Source organism: Lissotriton vulgaris, chromosome 7 (genome assembly GCF_964263255.1).
Source record: "Lissotriton vulgaris chromosome 7, aLisVul1.2, whole genome shotgun sequence".
NCBI classification, from domain to species: domain Eukaryota; kingdom Metazoa; phylum Chordata; class Amphibia; order Caudata; family Salamandridae; genus Lissotriton; species Lissotriton vulgaris.
The window spans coordinates 1,697,480,495-1,697,492,846 of NC_141695.1; the positions used below are offsets into that span (position 1 = coordinate 1,697,480,495).

General features: G+C 40.5%; 1 protein-coding gene across 1 annotated transcript in view; it reads left to right on the top strand.

Annotated features, from left to right (window-relative positions):
* The window catches only part of NTSR1 (neurotensin receptor 1), a 799,660-nt gene that overhangs the window by 410,813 nt on the left and 376,495 nt on the right, over nt 1-12,352 (top strand). The gene's annotated exons all lie outside the window — the stretch shown is intronic.

Here is a 12,352-nt window from a genome sequence, read left to right on the forward strand (position 1 = left end):
CTGTGTGCGCCCAGAGCTTGTAAATCAAATGCTGCTGGTGGGCTTGCAGCACTGATTGTGCCGCCCACAAAAGCAGCTTGTAAAATCTGGCTCAGGCTAGCCATTGCGGAGCCTTTGGGCAGTCTGCGACTGCCTTGTCAACTTGGCAAGTGCACACACTTGCCAGTCTCTAAACCTTCCCTTTTCTGCATGTTAGTTACCACTAAGGTAGACCCAAGGTACCCCTGTGGGCAGGGTGCATTGTATGTGAAAAGTAGGGCATGCCCTGATGTGTGTGACTTGTCCTGGTAGTGAAATACTGCCAATTTCGTTTTTACTATTGCAAGGCTATCTGTTCCTATAGGCCAGAATGGGCAGTTTGTTTATAACATCTTATTACCATAATTGACCCTAGGAACACAATAAGAAAATATAGTTTAGTATGCCTGAACTCAGAATGTTAAAGTGCATCTTTTAGTGAGGGTGATTTTTACAATCTGTGTTTGAAAATACCACTTTAAGAAAGGAGTTTTTTTGTTGCCTAACTATCCAGTGTGCCTCTGCTAGGTTTTGTAGGTTTGTGTATTGCATGTCTGGCTTTTGGATGATAGGGGGCTGGAGAGGGCTGTGGCTCCAGAAGTCTGATGAGTCAGAGCTGGGCTGAATGGACCTGGGTTAAATTTAGAGTAGGGGGAGGAGATTTCCTTTCACTGCCTGGGCCAGGTCTGCTTTCAACAATACTGTGTCAACCTCCTGCCAGGAAGCTGCACCATTGAGGACAGAACTGTTTTGGGCTGGGTACAGACACTTTCTGCATTCAGAAAACAAAGGATTTGTATCTATAAAAAGTGGGGCCCAGACCCCAGACTTTTAGATCACTTCTGGGAAATCAAGAGGAAACCCTTCCGAAGGAGAAGAGCTGGAGAAGCTGAGGAGGAATACTGCCCCTGTGCTGTTTGCTGTCTGGGGTTGGCCTGTAGTGGCTGCTTGCTGTTTTGTTTTGTCACCTGCTTGAAGAAAAGTTCTCCTAGGGCGTGAAGCTGAGCTTGCCTCCTGTACTGAAGTCACAGGAACACAAAGACTTCACCCTTTCTGTCTGTTTGCATCGAGAACTGCTGTTTTAGCTCCTACAGAAGGAAATTGCAACACCGATGCCGGCGAGCGATGCCAGAATATGCACAGAAGCCGTGAGCGCTGCTCCAACTTGCAAAGTAGACCCGCCGCCGGCAGTCGTGCCACATCGACACCAGAGAGCGATGCCGTAACCTGCCCAAAGCCATGAGCGCTGCTTCGAAAAGAGACGTGGGCCCGACGCCTGCTGCTGTGCCGCATCGGCTCCGAAGCCGACTTCATCATCGCGGAGCCGATCCTCGACGTGGGTGACTCCCCAAATCCATCAAACCGCACCATCGTAAGGAACAGTGGTTTCTGCGCCATTGTGATGTCATCTCCACGACGCAGTAAGGAGCCGTTGTCTCACCTCCCCTGCGCTGTAGTAAGGAACAGAGCCTGCACTTCCCCTGGGGTCGTAAGGAGCAGAACACCGTGCAGCGCCAACAAACCCGGACCTCCCCAACGCCTTGAACTGTCTTTGTTTTTACCATCTTCCAAGATACTGTTCTGCGTGGGCCAGACAGCACGCACCTTGCGGTCGGTGCCATACTTTGCGATCTCCAGCAGTCACAACGTCGTTATAATTCCAAGTGGAGTTATTTGTTGCAAGAAGCTTGATTTAAGTGAATCACCTATTTTTAAGAATATTTTGAGAACCTTATTGTGAATTTTTGTTGTTTGGTCATGTTTTGGTTTAGATAAAGATTCTTTATTTTTCTAAACTGGAGTGGTATCCATTTTAGTGTTGTCACTGTATTACTGTATGTGTTCACAAATGCTTTACACACTGCCTCTGAGATAAGCCTGTCTGCACGTGCCAAGCTACCAAAGGCGTGAGCAGGGGTTATCCTATTTGGACAAAGGAACTTACCTCTGCCAACTAGAGACTCCCTATTCTAACACCCGCCTTCTTCCATGTAAGATAGTTAGCAGGGTGCTACAGCTGTGAAAAATTACCATCCTTGCTTCATTCCCAGGCTCCAAGACTCCCCCAGGAGCCGCTCTGCAGGAGTCCCTACTTCAGTTGCAGGTGCAGGCGGTTGTGCATCTTCCACAACGGCAATTTATGGGGACCATTGCAGATGTGAGGGTGACTCAAGCCACACTACATACAGATGCTTCCAAGCTACTCCCCTGGTCAAACATGCGGTATAACCACCAGTAATGTGCTAGCAAAAATGTCTCTTGGGAAGATATCTCCTGGGTGAAGAAGTCTTACTGATGCAAAAGCACACACAATTGTGTAAGGCAATATTCCAAGTAATTTTGGGAATTTCAAATAAAGAAACATTGACAAATTACATACAGTTAATCACCTTAATTTAAATTTCTTCCAGGCTTGGATATTAATGAAGATTCTTTATAAAGGTAAAACATAAGTTCCTATCGTGTTCTTTGAAGTGACAAGTCTTCAGGTTCTTTCTGAATTGTAGTGAGTGGAGTAGTTGTGATGATGATGGGATATTGTTCTAGATCATCTATGCATGGATGAAGAAGGCTTGTTTTCAGTTTTTTTTTCTTCCTTTGTCTCTGGTCTGGGAATGGACTAGGCCTTGTTGTGGAACTTCAGGCCTGGAGAAGTAAATTTCTTAGCCAGGTATTCAAGGGAGTTGTTGCTGTTCACCTTATGTTTTCAACAGCTGGTTGTGAAGAAGTTGCAAGCCTAGAGGGGATATCATACAATTCTTTCAGTGATGGGGTGATGTGGTCTAACTTCTTCAAGTGTAGGATACATTTCAAGGGTACCAACGCAGAGCAATGGACTGTGCTGAACAGGGCCCCTTTCAACATTTCGAGGTGCAAACAAGCTAGCAATTCATTGTTGTTACAAAATTGGTTTTGGATTGAAAGAGTTTTAGTTTTTCAGGAGAGAGTGCAGGTACCATGCCTGATGGACATTAGGAGTGATTGGCAGCATCTTGTGTAGGGGCAGAAAAAGGTATCCATATAAAACGTGAAATCTTCATGGCCCACCCGAAAAGAATTTGCGTACAAAAGTCTACAATGCAGTGCTCGGATGACTGTCATCTTACAATATAATTTTTTTTCCATATATGACCTTTTATTGGTATTTGTGAAAACGAAAGAAATCATCATTTTACACAATATGGCAGTTAGTCAGTATGTGTTTCTGTATATAATCATTTTTCTCTTCGGTAATACCACACCACATGCAAGTACTGCTCTCTACATCCTGTTATGTGTATAGAAGCATCCTCTTGATTTATACATTGTAAATTCAACAGAGAATTATCTATCTGTTCCAGACAACCATTCACATATCAAGTGCTTTCTTGGACCTCTGGTATTTGGTTACATCTCACTTAGCCAACAGCAGTCCCAGCCCTACCAGTGAGTGTTGCCTGTTCCTACATCCTCGGTACTCCATCACCCCCAGAAGCATCGGTTTGGGGAGAGGATAATCTGACAGCCCACATCTTTTGCCAGGACCTTGCATATCCTAAGCACATACTGTTGAATAACTAGGAATATGACAAGGGAAAAATCACCAGGTGGAACCCTACATCTTAGGTCATTCAGATGCTATATTTTCTTTAATCTTCCAGTCACTCTGGGGAGTAAAACACCCTATGAAGATATTTGAAATGTATTAAGAATAGTTCAGCTGAAATTATCAGTTTATGAGAGGCCATATGTGATTCCCTCCAGTTGTGGTCATCTAAAGAGCCTATATCAGTCTCCCATCGTGATTTCAGTGTCTGGATCTTTTGGGGTGCTTTGATAACTCATGTACAATATCTTTCGGATACCTTTGTTGTTTGGCTCCAGGAAGAGTTGAGCTAAATATTTTTTAAGAATCATGATTTGTCTAATTGAAAGTCTTCACTCAGAGTCAGGAGTGTTTTAATCTAGTTACCCTCCCATATGTCCCCAAGATTTGTTTTCCCAATGTGACCCTATCGTTTGGAACCAGTTAGCAATTTCTACACACACAAACCTGCTGATAGTTGTTAGTCTTTTTTCCTCCCACAAAGGTGTGCAGTGTAACATTATCGCTGTCCACTAGAGGCCCTCACACCAGCATTTGCAGTGCAAATTCTTAGACCTATGAAGACACTTTACCATTGAAGGTTGCAGGAGATGTGAGTGAAAGAGCTAATTTAACAGCAGTGTTAACCCCCCCTCATTAGTGATATTTGTTAAACGGAACAGTGTCTGTTTCAGATTTGACCACTCTTTCTAAGGTTCTGAGAAAAAAATCAGATTTTTCACTATTCCAGGCACATTGTGATGTCTTATTATGTACAATCAAATAATCTGAATCTTTCGAGCTCAGTCATTTAAGTGGTCTTAACAATAATCAGCTCACTCTTCATCCCCAGGTCCAGTACTCCTCTGGATCTGAATTTTTGCATCCCATTTTCTAGCTTCGCAATATCCCAAGTGAGCATTTGTATCCCCTATAAAGTCTGCATACATTCTCCTCTAATACATTCCTGAAAGGTATCTCATTCCACAATGCAATCTCCCACCACAACAGCATTTTCCTTGAAATAGGGAATAATTGCTTGGAGTGTAGAAGAAGATATTTAACCTAGAGTATAAATAATGTCGGAAAGAATAGAAGAATTCCATGGAGAATGGGTTGGCTACCCGTCATGTGGCGACCAAGCAATATTCCTTAGTCCATTTGGAAAACTTCTCAGCCACCTTAGCATTGACTGCTCCTGGGAGAGGCGGATGTGATCTATCATATGATACTTGTGGGACATAGCCAATATCCCCAAACATAATAATTAAAGATACCCCATCTAGAATCTCTTTTTTTAATTTTTAAAAAAAATTTTTTTTATTGAAGGTACATTGCAATATACATCTTAAACAATTGAATAAACACAAATAGAGCATTAAAACCAAATATGTACATAAAATGACATAAATAGATAAGTTATTCCAAATAGGATAAAAGTTCAATTCATGATAAGTGGCTGGAATTCAATCAGGGCAATTAAATACAGATAAAAGAATAAAATTTAGTCAAACTCTGTTCATAAAATGGTTCTGCCTTCCCTCCATTTCAGAATAGGCGCCCATAGACGTCTTCCCATCTCGCGTTTTTTAACTCCTTTAAATTCATACAGACAGGACTCAATATTATGAATGCCTAGGAGTCTCGATAACCACATCTGAAAGAAGGGGCGTTTTCATCTTTCCAATTTGCAGAGATCAGTATTCGCATGACCGCTACTGACAGAAAGACAAGGGCTTCCTCATCTTCTTCAAGACCCAGTTTTGAATCAGTGCCTATTAATACAAATGTCGGGGATAGATCGATCTTATGACCTAGCAGCCCCTCCCAGAATTTGATTATCTCATCCTTAGGAGGGCCCAATCTAACACATGTGACAAACATATTGTCCGCTTGATGTGAGCCACATCTAGGGCAACAGTCGTCCTGTCTAACACCCCACTCAAATAATTTAGCCGGGGTATGATACAGCTTAATTATTGTCTTATAGTGCTGAGCCCGTAGATTTGAGGTCCGAAAGAGCTTTTTATTCAGTTCGATAGAAAGATCAAGATCGACATCGGGATTGTTCAATTTCCTAGCCCAACCGCTCTCCGTTTTCTCGATGTCATCTTGAATCTTATCTACTAGTAAGTTATATATTATTTTAATTTTTCTGCACCCTCTGTCCAATGCCTCCAGTACAGTGATATCTATTTTGGGCTTTAATTTAGGTCTTAGGCCCCGTAGAGTGTGGGCTATTTGTTCATATAGAAGCCAATGAGTGGTTGGAATGTTATATAGCTTTTGCAGGTCCTAAAAACCCTCTAAGCTTATCTCCCTCCATTACATCTTCGATACTCTTAACCCCCATTCGCTTCCATTCCTGAAGACTCCTATCTGACCTCAATTGTGGAAATAGACATTATTTTTCCAGGAGGAGATATGAGTTTACTTTAGGGGCTTTAAAATGTTTCAGGATGGTTTTCCAAACAGACCAAGCCCCTAATAAGGTCTTAAAGCGTGCCTTTTCATAAAACCCTCGCTCAACTTCACGGAGCAAAAGTCCAGTGTCGTTTTTTCCTAGCAACATTTCATAAAATGAGGGTGGTCCTTGAGTCCCAGGATTGGGGTTCCCCTCGACAGAGTTGGTATTGATTTGGAGTAATATAGGCATTTGAATTAGAAGGCAAGACCAATGGTATAATCTAAGATTTGGAAGTGCCATATCACCCCTTTCCCTTGGCAATGACATTAGATTAGTAGAGCGTCTGATCTTACCATAATGGCAAATAAATTTTATGAAGGCTGATTCCAGCTTGTTCAATATTTTATCATCTATCAGAAGGGGAATCGCCCTAAAAAGGTACAGGACTTTGGGAAACATTACATCTTTATAGCGTTTACCCTTCCGACCAGAGAGAGATGAAACACATCAATTCTTCTCAATTCTGTCTCTATGTTTTTAATTAAAGGGAGATAATTTTCTTCTACTATTTTTTCGACCGATGCATTAATTTTGACCCCCAAATAAACCGTAGAATCCACAAATCAGGAATCAGACTTTACAATGTTATTTGAACAGATTATTTGAGTCTTGGATTCGTTTAAGAGGTACCCAGAACTCAGTCCAAAGGTCTTTGCCATTTGTACCAAAACCGGTAAAGTCTGTTGGGGGTCCGTTGTAATTACTGCTAGGTCATCAGCATATGCTAATAGTTTATTTGTGTATCCGTTAAATATCACCGGGGGAATATTTGGGTTCTCTAATATTTTCTGGATGAGGGGATCGATATATAAAGAGAACAAAATAGGGGAGCAGGGACAGCCCTGACGTGTCCCTCTCTTTAGAGAGAATATATATGACTTTTCCACCATCTAGAATCTCTATTGTTGAGGTGTCTGATGCATAAATACTCAGACTCCCAAAACCCTAAAACAGAATGTCATAGTTCAGCTGATCAATGGGTGCTTCATTTTTTCAAAGTTTTGGGAAAGGGAAAAAATTATTTGTACAGTCTTTTCCAATAGAAACACATCAGTCTAACTTTAATAATGCACATATTCTGAGTAAATCCATTGACTGTAAAGATGTTTTAAAGCTGTTATGAGAAGTCCAACAGGCAAAGCCCTAAGTCAAGATGGTGTCCCAGTTGATGTTTTTAGATAAAATCCAGATAAATTGGGAGCTACTAAGATCATGGAGTGAATCAACCATTGTCCCAATTTTCTTTTAAAAAAAGGGATATAAACTTCCCAACCTGCTATCACCCCTTATCTCTCTTGGATTCATCCTCCAAGACATTAGGCGGGGTTGTTTTTCAATTGGAAGCCCGGCTGGAAACAAATAATTTTTTCCTGTTGTTCAATATGTTTTTCACACCAGTTAAGGCGCAATAGAACAATCTCTAAATCAATCCTTAACACCTTGGCTGCTAAGGGGTTTTCCCGTCCTGCGCTGATATTTAACAATTCCCATTTTACATGACGAGTTATCCTTGTCATCAGCACAGGCCAACCAGTGCATCATGACGAGTTACCCTTGTCATTAGCATTGAAGAGGTTAATAGCTGGGAAATATGTCAAGGCTAGGAGAGGATCATTACATATGGCATTTATGGACCTCTTCTGTGCCTTTGACCAGGTAGACAGGGGGAAATTATGGGAATTGATAAGTAGGGCAGGTATGGAGGCTCATCATTCAGATCTCTATAGACGCTTACACTGGGACACAGCCATAACAACTCGCTATGGTTCGGGTGGCGAATGCACCTGACTAATTGGAACAAGTTGGGGGTGAGACAGGGCTGTATCTTAGCACCCTATATATTTCTTTTTATATAAATGCACTGGAATCATTTTTCACACAAAAGGGGAAAGATTTACCCAAAGTAGGTAAACGTCCAGTCCCAGTGCTACTCTACACCAATGACGTGGTTTTAATTGCCCGCACCGCCAATGGCCTACAGATTTTGGTGGATTCCTTTAATGATTTTATGGCAAATTTAAATTTAACAATAAATGACCAGAAATCCTTTATCATGACTGCTGGCCCTAACAATACCCATTCTAGGAAGTGTCTTATTGGTCGGCTCCACAATATTGAAGGTTCAAATTTGTTAAATATTTGGGGATTGTTTTCTAATCTAATTTAAAATGGAAAAAGGTATTAACTCGGAGGGCTATCAAATACACTTGGGACATCGAAGCAATCTTCAAATTTACTAACAAATTAGGCCATAAGCCTATAAAAGAGAGTATTTTACTATATAGAAGCAAATGTCTTTCTGCAGGTTGATATGGAGCAGGATGCAGGCCCATGAACACCCAGGCATATTGCAAAAAAAGGAGAATACGTTTTTTTGTAGAGTGTTGGACGTTCCGTATAGTACAGCTATTTACACCGCTCATTCAGAAATGGTGCTCCCATTTTTGGAGGATGCTGTGAAAATTGCACCTCTGCTTTTATAATTAAAGATCTGGCACACACCCGAGGCTACCTGTTCGCTATCGGTCCTCGAAGACTGTTTGAATCAGTATAAGTCAGGACAAATTCCTTGGATAGCCTGTGTCAAGCAGGCTTTTTCTGCACTTGGGACTCTGAATTTATATCAACATCCAAATAAGTGTATGGATTATACTAAATCACAGCTAAAAGATACATTTTTTAAACAGTGCCAAGATAATAGCTTTGTAAGCACAATGCAGCTGACAACAGTGGTACATTTTGTATCGATTTTAACTTTGGGGGTTTGGAACCCTATTTATCATGGATATCCATCCCTCTTTATAGGTTTTATCTCATACGTTTGAGACTGAGCACTGTGCACTTTTTGATAGCCTTTCCACAGAAAGGCTCTTGGTTTGCTTCATTACCCTGTTGTTCCTGTGATCAAGTCTCATTACAGTTTGAAGCTCATTTTTGTTACTTTTTGTAATCTCTAGAAGGCAATTCTTATGTCCTATTCTGAAAATAAATCACTTTACATCTTATAAGTTAGGCCTCCAGTACCTTCAACGTTTAGAAAGCCAGCATATCTGCCGCACTGTGATAAGTTTCATGAGAAGGCCATTAAAATTTTGAGGGAACTATGCAAACTAGGCTTTTTGGATATTTCAGGTGGGTTTCTTTTAGGCCAAAACATTTAGAATCACATACCTAGGATGGTTTGAGTGAGGCTAAAATATTAATATTTGTCAGTCAGGCTCTTTATACACTGGATTGTATTTTTCATGTGTATTCTTGATTTATGAGCATTTTGGGAAATATCTTTTTGTGGCAAACAGGCGAATAAGAGGTTTTTGACAGGTGTTTTGATTGATTGACTGACTGACTGACTTACTCTCCCAAAAATATAAGTTGAAGCTTTACCACGAGAAAAGCAGAAGCAGATGATGAGGCCCTAAAACTTTACACCTACCTACATTGCCTGCAGTCTAGCAAATTGGAGAAATATTTAATAAACAAGTAACATTTTAACGAAGCCATTCTCTTCTATCAGCAGATCAATTTAGCAGTGGCGGCTCGCTGAGGGAGTGCTACGGGTGGGGGAGGGGCAAAGTGGGCGATGCAGCGGACGCAAGTTGAATTGTTTTATTTATTTAATTACTTACCTCACTCCTGTCCGTCGTATGTCGGACTCTACTACCGCCCCACCCTGACCCTCCCCCACATCACTCCCTCGGCGAGCCGCCACTGCAATTCAGGTACTACAGACTGTAGTTTTAAGTTTAGGTAAAGGATGAGAATCATACAATTTATTCCAAACATCCTCCAGTCTCCAGCTGTAGTGTATGTCCTGACATTCTGTCGGCTTTGTTGCAACAGTCATTATGGAGGACGTCTATATCACAAGTGGTAAATCAGATAGATGTACACTACCAAAATGATACATTTTGATTGGCTCCTGGTCGGTCGATATCTACCCAGGAGATTCATAGCTAGTACCTGGGACAAGCCTCATTACGTATCAACCCCATATATCACTATGTCTTCTTCCCCTAACAGGCGTCTATAAAGATCACAAAGTTTTTAATAAAGAACTAGAGTGTTCACCTAGCACAGAGAATGTGTTTGCACTAGGAGACATGCTCCTGGAGACAGGAGCAACATAATTGTTCACTTTTCAGTGCAAATGGGTGAATATGTGCATGAAAATATTTTTCCTGTCAACTACTACAAGTTCCTGAAATAAAGGAGTCCCTAAAACATATCTTTCCAGGGATGTGTTTTATTTGTCATATGTTAGATGTAAGGTTTAATAAAGTACTAAATATTGCAATTGTTTATGAGGTATACATAGAACAAGATTGTATTTAAAATAGATGCACATACATATATTTAGATCTGTTTTATCATTTTCTCTCATTGAACATTTACTGCAAAAAACCTGGAAGCCAGTGCACTGGCCTTAGGAAGCAGATGAAGTAAAAAGAAAAATGAACTGTCCAAACAGCAGCGCATTCTGTTGCCATCAGTACCTATAGGAGCACAAATGTATTCATTCTAAAGATAAGATCTGCGTTTAAAGAGCATCCTGATCCCTTACAAACCTCATGCATTCAAATGGAAGATTGAAAAAACAGCTTTTATGTCTAACAAAATGTTGTTAGTTTAAAATGATTTACTATTTATGGCATTGAGCAACAGAGAAGAGGAAACAAACGTTTGTAGAAATGAGTTTCTAGACTTAGGTGGAGCTCTCTCTCACTAGCGATTTTAGCTATTAAAATTAATATTATGCCATAAAACAACCCATACATTCTCTGACGTTTTGAAACAACTGGTTTAATATCTGCATGAAAGCCACAATGATCATTCACTTCTGTCTGTAATACAGGAATGCTCAACATCCAAAAGATCCTGTTCTAGAAATATGGAGATAAGGTGTACCTAACATTTGTCATGTATATAAAATGTTAGTGCTCCAGTTGTTCATTAGAAATTTGCAACAAAATGACAATAGACCAGCTGGGAGTCAGCTGACAGACTGCTGCTGCAGTTGGAAATATGCTTCACTCAGCATGACAAATATTTCTTCTTAAATGTATATGGAAAATTTGAGAATGTATTTAAAAAAGTGTCTTCATTTTTGAATTGTGGAACACTAACCATAATTTTTCTCACAAAATTATATCCCGCTTTTTATTCGTACACCACAGTGCCCGCATATGTTTCCAATGCTTTCCCTTCTACTGCTCCTAGTCCAGCGACATATTGCATTCCGCATGCACATATAATTTTGAGATCAAGTTGTTCATTAGAACTCTGAACTAAAGCTGCAGCACTACACCACGGAATCAACTGATAAGCTTCCTTTGATTTCAGACATGTCTGTTTTGTTCAACATGTAAGACTCTCTTTGTGAATTCTTAGAAAGGGTGTCCTCATTCTACCTTCTTGGACAATAACTGTAATTAAAACATCATGATCGAAAACAGTTTTCGTAAAAAGGTGGTTTCTGAAATCCTAGTGGAGGATCAGCACTTTTCAAAAGTGAAACCACTGTAGGTCTCACCGTTATGCTCCATATTGAGAACCTCAGAATTCGGCATTCACTAAAGTGCATTTCAATAGGAAAAACATGCCAGAGACCTATCACAAAAAATTATTCAACAAGTCTGATTTTTATAAGTTTCCTCATAGAAAGTGCCAAGAAACTCACAACATTTATCAAGCAATTTTGTGATTTTCAAACTAAATTTTAAGGGTCTAATTTACAATATAAATATTGTGCATACTAAGCAATGTTATCCCAGGTAGGTATTGACCAGGATGGAGTAGGTCCCTTGCCTATATTTCAGGCCCTCTGACTTCCTCTTAGTCAATATCTGCTTGGGAGTCCCTTCTTCTTGAAAAATATTGCTTAATTGGGATATTGAAATGTTTAGAGCTTCTTTTAAGACAATTATGCAGCAAAGGGCCATTACTGCTAGCATAGACTCTATGTACCAACCTTTCAATGCTTGTCTCAGTATCTCTCTTTTCAGAACATTCTACTCACAGTGAGTGAAATGTTCTAATTGCAGTGCAGTCCTTCTGCCTTGGGCTACCCTGGTGATTGAAGGCCTTTTCTGTTGGCACTGGCTTTCCCCTGTGGCTCTGGCCTCTAACTCATGGACAAGGTCTATATCAATCCAGTATAGCGTTCTGCAATGGGCTATAATGCCTTGGTTGGAAACTCCGCCTCCGGGCAGGAATTTCCGGCCCGAGTGTGGACCTAAAGTTAGTAGTCTTAAATCTATTCTGTGAAGACCAAAAGTTGGAAGTTCATTCTGTGAATCCCGAAA